We start from the raw sequence: 7,499 nt of genomic DNA, 5'->3' as shown, positions 1-7,499 counted from the left end.
GGGTGGTGAAAGGATTCACCAGATGCAGAACAAAGGAGATAGAAGCTTACTGAATACACTGCAAGGCAGCAGGAGGAGGGCAGCAGAGGAGAGACTGTCCAATGAGGCAGTGGGTGAGGACTGTTTTTAAATGGGGGAGATGGGGCGCCTGGGTGGCTCAACTGGTTGAGCATCCAACTCTTGATTTCAGCTCATGTCATGGTCTCAGGGTCCTGAGATTGAGCCCCACATCTGGCTCTGTGCTCAGCTCTAACTCTGCTTCAGCTTCTCTCTCTCCCTCTACCTCTGCCTCTCCCGCCCCCCTCTCTGAAAAAAATCTTTGTGGGGCACCTGGGTGGCTCAGTCGGTTAAGCATCTGCCTTCAGCTCAGGTCATGATGCCGGGAGTCCCACACAGGGCTCCCTGCTCAGTGGGGAGCCTGCTTCTCTCTCTCTGCCCCTCCCCCCACTCATGCTTTTTCTCTCTCAAGTAAATAAATAAAATCTTAAAAAGAGCAAACATTCTGTAAATTAAAAATTCTCTTACAAAATGAAGGGAAGAGGGGAACCCCCTGCCACAATTACTCACCAAGACACACAGAAATCCGTAGGTCAGCGAGGTCAGAGTTTGAGCCAGGAGGCTATTCACATATTTCCGAGCTACAGGATGCTTTTGGTCTGGAGAAACACACAAGGTCACTGACTTTTATCTAGCAATGCGATTGAAAGGACAAAGGGATTAAAAGACACACCCTGGTCTCCTCAATTAGACTTACATCGTGCACTTTGTATCGGATTATTGATAACCCAAAATACGCCCTGATGACCTTAATTCCACTTACTTGGTATTTCCTGAATATCCAGAAAGAAAAAGGACTCAGAAATCTCAACAGGGTGATTCACTGCCTATTAAAGTCCAAATTGCAGCATCTATTTGCAGGGTATTTTATAATTCATTCATTCATTCATTCACTGAATAAATATTTATTGGTGCCTACTGTATACCATGCACGATTCTAAATATCAGGAATGTAGAAAAACAACACACAATTATACAGAAAAATCAAGTAAGGAAGATGACAAATGTTAGAAAAGAAGTAAATGGTAAAGGGATAGTGAGTGATTGGTGTGGGTGAAGACAGGATCTCTTTTTTTCCCTAATTAGCAACTGTGGGTTTTTGGTTTTCGGGTTTTTTTTAATAAGGGATACTTGATGCAACACAGGCACCCTTTGAGGAGCTAATGTTCCAGCTGAGACCTTGACAAGACTGATCAAATTTTGTGCTTGACATAATTTAGGCTAAATTGACGGAGACAGCTGGGCCCTAAATTTTATGTGACCTTCCCCCACTATAACTTGTTTGCTCCACATCAGGTCCAGATTCCCACCCTCCCCCTACGTGTCTGCAACACGTGAACATTCCTGCCTCATCTTTCCTGTTAGTACAATATTTAATGCAGGCTGTTGAGTTTCAAGATACATCCCTCTTTCCCTTTCCCCAGCTACCAGCCTCTGCATATTAAAGCTTTGTTCACCCACCCCTCCCCTGTTCTGCCATACACTTTGCAGATCTTCCTGTTGCAAGAGTCCCCCTTAAGAAAGTCTTCCCTTACTAATTTCGAAGTGCCCTTTAAAAAGAAATTCACCAACATGAATTACAGGTGCCAACTATTGGAACACCTGGGAGAAGACATTTCCAAAGAGAAATGCCGGTATGGAGGTCTCCAGGCATGAACAAGTTTGGAGAGTTGGCAGAAGAGAGACTCCCTCTCCGTGGGGAGCCAAGTCCCCTCTGCCCAGCTGACCACTCAGTCTCCTTCCAACTCTGCCTTCAATGACTGCCCATTAGTGGAGTGAAATCATGGTGGGAGAATTTACACTACAGAAACCTGCCAATGCCACAAATCAGAACCTTTTACCAACTTCTCAGCAAACCATTGCCTCTAATCCCTGGTCTCTTCATTTCTATTATGGGTATAATAATGGCACCTACCTCATAGGTTGAGACAATTTCTTGGCTCATACCAGTAATACTTAATCAGCTCTTATTTGGGTCATGGTGAGCCAAAACTGACAACTCCTTGTTTTCTTGGAGCTGTAGCTTACAGCACGAAGAGGGCTTTATTTGAACCATGGCCAGGATCCTGCATCTCAGTACAGTTGTAGATGAGTGCCATCAATGACTAGCCATGGTGCAGGAGAGCCCCAAATCAAGAACCCTTTCCCAGGACCAGAGTCAGAGCAGACCTACTTGAGCAGGTGCTGCTAAGGCAAAAATCCGGAAGCTGTAGAGATGCAATCATTAGTGTTTCCAAAATAGAATGCAGAGAGCATTTTAAATACTACATATTTTCATACATATAAGAAAATATATTGCCAACACACACACAAAAAACATTGGCTTAGAAAAAAAATTGCTTAGGATTGTGGTGAGTCAAACTTTGCCAATTAAGAGTTGCTTTCAAGTCAATGAGAGTATTGGCAACAACCATGAAGACAATCAGGAATGACTGGGGTTTGGCAACCTGCCTCCTGGAGGGGTACCTCGGTGGCTCAGTCGTTAAGCGTCTCAGGTCATGATCCCAGGGTCCTGGGATTGAGCCCCTCGCCAAGCTTCCAGCTCAGCGGGGAGTCTGCTTCTCCCTCTCCCTCTGCCCCTCCCCCGACTTGTGCACACGTGCTCTCTCTCTCTCTCAAATATAGTCTTTAAAAGAGAGAGAACAATTTGGCTAATGAGGAGCTTTGGAAATGAGGCCTCTAGGGACAGAAAAAATGTGAATAGACTGCCTGTCTCCTATCAACACAATCTCACACCTACCAGACCAGGAAGGAAGACACTGTGTCACTTCTTAGAGAATGTGTCTTGTCCAGAAACTCCACACAAGACCGTCTCCTTGAAATTCCCAAAGTCCAATTTGTCTTCAACATCCACATCCTGGGGAGAAACTCAACACCTGTGGCCTTCTGTGGGACGAACCTGGAGATACAGAAATCCCTTGTAAGTTCTGGAGAAAAGAGTAATTTACTATATTATATTATTATTATTATTATTATTATTATTATTATTCCCATGTAGGGGTAGTCTTAGGTTAATTAAGTAGGAAGTCTAAAGCAGTGGTTCTTAAAATGTCCCCAGACCAGCAGCCTGGGCTGGGTTAATATGTGTACAACATGGACAGTCGCAGAGAACCCCACTCTTGGTTTAATGCTTTGCTGTCACTGTCTTGAAATTTTTGAACTGGGGGCCCCATATTTTCATTTTGCCCCAGGACCTGAAAATGATGCAGCTGGTTTCACCTGAAGTATCATTCCCTGGGGTGTTCTTTGAAATACACTTTTCTCAGTCTTCACCTAGACATGCTGAAACTCTGGGGTGGCACCCACCAAACCAGTTTTTAAGAACCCCTTCAGGTGAGTCTGATGCATGGTCAGATTGAGAATAGCTGTCTAAAGGCACTCCCGATTTTTCATGAACTATTTGGCATATTTCCAAGTCCCCTGGCCCTAGATTCACAATTGCTCCTGATTCTGCTGACATCTTTTTCTCACCTAAGTTTGCAAGGACTGATTCCCTACTCAAATGAATCAGTACTTTCTAAACTTCTCTAAGGATTCCAGGCTGCTCCGATGTACCACTTTATTTCCCAGGTAGAACAGGAGGGGACCTCTTTGCTCTAGCCTCACCTTGCTAGTTTTAAACCCAATCCTTTGAGGGAAGCACTGAAATTCAAGGGAAGGAAACCAGTCTCCCCAGGTGACTTGCCCCTTCATGTAATCAAGGCTCCTAGTAGAATTTTCAAAATGATCTTCCCTCACAACTCACGGGTGTTGCCCCATAGCTGTTCTCTCTCTCCTCCTCCTCCTCCTCCTCCTTTATCTTCTTTTCCTTTTCCCCTACACCCTCCAATACATGCCACTCAAAGTGAGGAATCATGTCAAGATCTTCTCAAGTTCCAGTGATAGTAATATAAATAATATGAGCAAATGAATAAACATTCTGCCGTGTGCTTTGCTTTTTCTTTCTCATGTGCATTCCTGGAATGTAGATACTATATTCTCATTTCTATTACCCACATAAGAAACAAAAGCTCTGGATGCCTGGGTGGCTCAGTCGGTTAAGCATCTGCCTTTGGCTCAGGTCATGATCCCACGGTCCTGGGATTGAGTCCCGCATCCGGGCTCCTTGCTGAGCAGGGAGTCTGTTTCTCCCTCTGCCTGCCGCTCCCCCTGCTTGTGCTTTCTCTCCGTCTCTCTGACAAATAAATAAATAAAATCTTAAAAAAACTCAAGCATGTTCATGGGTTTCCTTCATTGGCTTTGATTGGATTGAATCCAACAGATGGGCTCATTCTACACCATGCTTTAGAAACTTCTACAGCAACAGTTTTCCAAGTGTGGTCCCCCACTCCACCCAACTGTATCAGCATCACCTTGGAATTTATTAGAAATGCAAATACTAGGGGCGCCTGGGTGGCTCAGTTGGTTAAGCGACTGCCTTCGGCTCAGGTCATGATCCTGGAGTCCTGGGATCGAGTCCCGCATCAGGCTCCCTACTCGGCAGGGAGTCTGCTTCTCCCTCTGACCCTCCCTGCTTTCATGTGCTCTCTTTTCGTTTCTCATTGTCGCTCTCTCAAATAAATAAATAAATAAATAAAAATCTTAAAAAAAAAAAAAAAGAAATGCAAATACTAGGACCCCACCCCAGACCTAGTCAACTGGAAATTCTTGGGTAGGAAACAGAGATCTGTGTAGGTTTTTTTTAATTGAAGTATAGTCAACCTACAATATTACATTGGTTTCAGGTGTATGACATAGTGATTTGACAATTACATACATTAAAAAATGCTCACCATGGTAAATACAGTCACCATCTTTCACCATGCAAAGTTATTACAATATTATTGACTATAATCCCTATACTGTACTTCTCATCCTCGTGACTTACTTCTTTTATAAATGGAAGTTTGTACTTCGTAATCCCCTTTGCCTATTTCTTTTGTTTTTAATATTTATTTATTTAGAGACAGTGCATGCGAGTGTGGGGAGGGGCAGAGGGAAAGGGAGAGAGAGAATTTGCAAGCAGACTCCCTGCTGAGTGCAGAGCCTGACTCAGGCTCAACCCATTACCCTGAGATCATAACCTGAGCCAAAACCAAGAGTTGGATGCTTAACTGACTGCACCACCCATACACTCCTCCCCTTTGCCTATTTCATCCATCTGCCGGGGCTGTGTTCCCCAAGAACACCCATGAAGTGTGAGAAATGAGGGGCAATTGATTTCTCAAAGCACCATGAAGGACAGGAGCATAATAAAGCAAATCAGAAAAAAGTTTCTTCAACGCTTTTTATTAATTTATTTTTAATCATAGTAATTTAATTATTTAATCATAGTAAAATACACATGACATAAAAGGTACCATTTTAACCATTTTTCAGTGTCCGATTCAGTAGTATTAAGTACATCCACATTGTTGTACAGCCATCCCCACCATCCATTTCCAGAAATTCTTTTAACTTGCAAAACTGAAACTCTGTCCCCCTTAAACACTAACTCTCCATCCCCTTCTCCCAGCTCCATCACCCATAATTCCACTTTCTGTCTCTGTAAATGTGACTCCTCTGGGAACCTCATAGAAGTGGAATCCTATAGTATTTATCTTTCTGAGACTGGCTTATTTCACTTAACATAATGTCCTCAAGGTTCATCCATGTTGTAGCAGGTATCAGAATGTCATCTCTTTCTGACCCTGAATAGTATTTAATATTCCATTGTATAGATACACCACATTTTGTTTATCCATTCATTTGTCAGTGGACACTTGGATTGCTCCCATATTTTGGCTATTGTGAATAATGCTCCTATGAACGTGGGTAAACAAATATATCTTTGAGACCCTCATTTCAATTCTTTTGAGAATATACTCAGATGAGGAATTGCTGAATCATATGGCAATTCTATTTTTAATATTTTTTATGAAACCCTTCAACATTTTAACACAGAATAATTATAAAGACTCTTTCTCTTTCGTGAATTTTAAAATTTTCCAAATGTATAACCTCCATTCATGTTTCTGCAATAGTGACTATTGAGAAAGGTAACAGTCTGTGTGTCAGGAAATCGAGGGGAAAGGGAATATCCTAAACCAAGCTCAACATTTTCTCTTCTGTAAAGACTACTACATTGCTCCTTGGCCTTTTGGCTAAGATCAAGTGTAAAGATTAGTATAATCACTATACTGTTATTAATCAGAATAGTAACAACAGCAATAATTATAGCCAATATGTCTAGACTACTCACTATGTCCCTAGCACTGAGATCTTTTCTTGTTTAATGCACATACCATCTTATTCATTTGAAGGATATAAATGTCCTTTGAACTGTGCTCAACTTCTCTCTTTCATGAATAAACTAATGTCCTCCCACCCTTGCTTTATAAACCATCCTGTGGATTGCGATTCTATCAAGTGGCCTGGATGTTAGCATTGGCTGGTTCAACAGTTCTCTCCCCCACTTAGGCAGGAAGGGGGCCAAGGAAAAAAATGCTCACTTACACATTTTGTTCTCTCAAGACTCCATGCATTCCATCCTCCCTCTACTTCTGCTATGAATATGTATCCTTCCTAAGATAGTTTGGTTTTGGTTAAAGCAGGAAATGATACATTTTTATCAATAATGTATTTGCATACCAGCTCCTAGAATTATTCACTTTTCAAGATTTCTTGACTCAACCATGATGTGGAGTGTCACTTTTATGAGGTGGCTATTGCTGAGAGTACATCATCCCATATGTAATTATTACAGGGGCCAGATAATGAAGGAACTTGAATGCCACTGAGGACTTTGTAGTTTCATGGGTAGAATGCCATTGAAGTATCCTACAAGGATGTACTGGACCCGTGCTGGCACCCATGGGAAGACTGCTCTGTAAAGATGCACAAAATCAATGCACTAAAGAGTACTTGAAAGGTGGGGGATAATTACAAAATCATTGCTATTTGGACATATCCTAGAGGGTGGCTATTAAGAAAAAGTCGGTCGGGCACCTGGGTGGCTCAGTTGGTTAAGTGACTGCCTTTGGCTCAGGTCATGATCCTGGAGTCCCGGGATCGAGTCCCACATCAGGTTCCCTGCTCCACAGGGAGCCTGCTTCTCCCTCTGACCCTCCTGCCTCTCATGCTCTCTGTCTCTCATTCTTTCTCTCTCAAATAAATAAATAAAATCTTAAAAAAAAAAGAAAAAAGAAAAAATCAGTCAAAAAAATATGCTATATGGGCACCTGGTGGAGCATGCAACCTTTGATCTTGGGTTTGTGGATTTGAACCCCACATTGGGAGTAGAGATTACTTTAAAATAAAATCTTTTTTAAAAAAGAAATATGCTATAAAATCACTTTCTCAGTTTCTAGACATGGCCCATATATCTGGCTATAAGCTTACAAGCAAAAAGAGAGAAAAAGAAAGAAAGAAAGAAAGAAAGAAAGAAAGAAAGAAAGAAAGAAAGAAAGAAAGAAAGAAAGAAA

Source organism: Eumetopias jubatus, unplaced genomic scaffold (assembly GCF_037043125.1).
Source record: "Eumetopias jubatus isolate StellerSeaLion01/CBP00866 unplaced genomic scaffold, mEumJub1_p1.0 scaffold_1, whole genome shotgun sequence".
In the NCBI taxonomy this organism is placed as follows: Eukaryota; Metazoa; Chordata; class Mammalia; order Carnivora; family Otariidae; genus Eumetopias; species Eumetopias jubatus.
Note: the sequence above shows the minus strand (reverse complement) of the source record.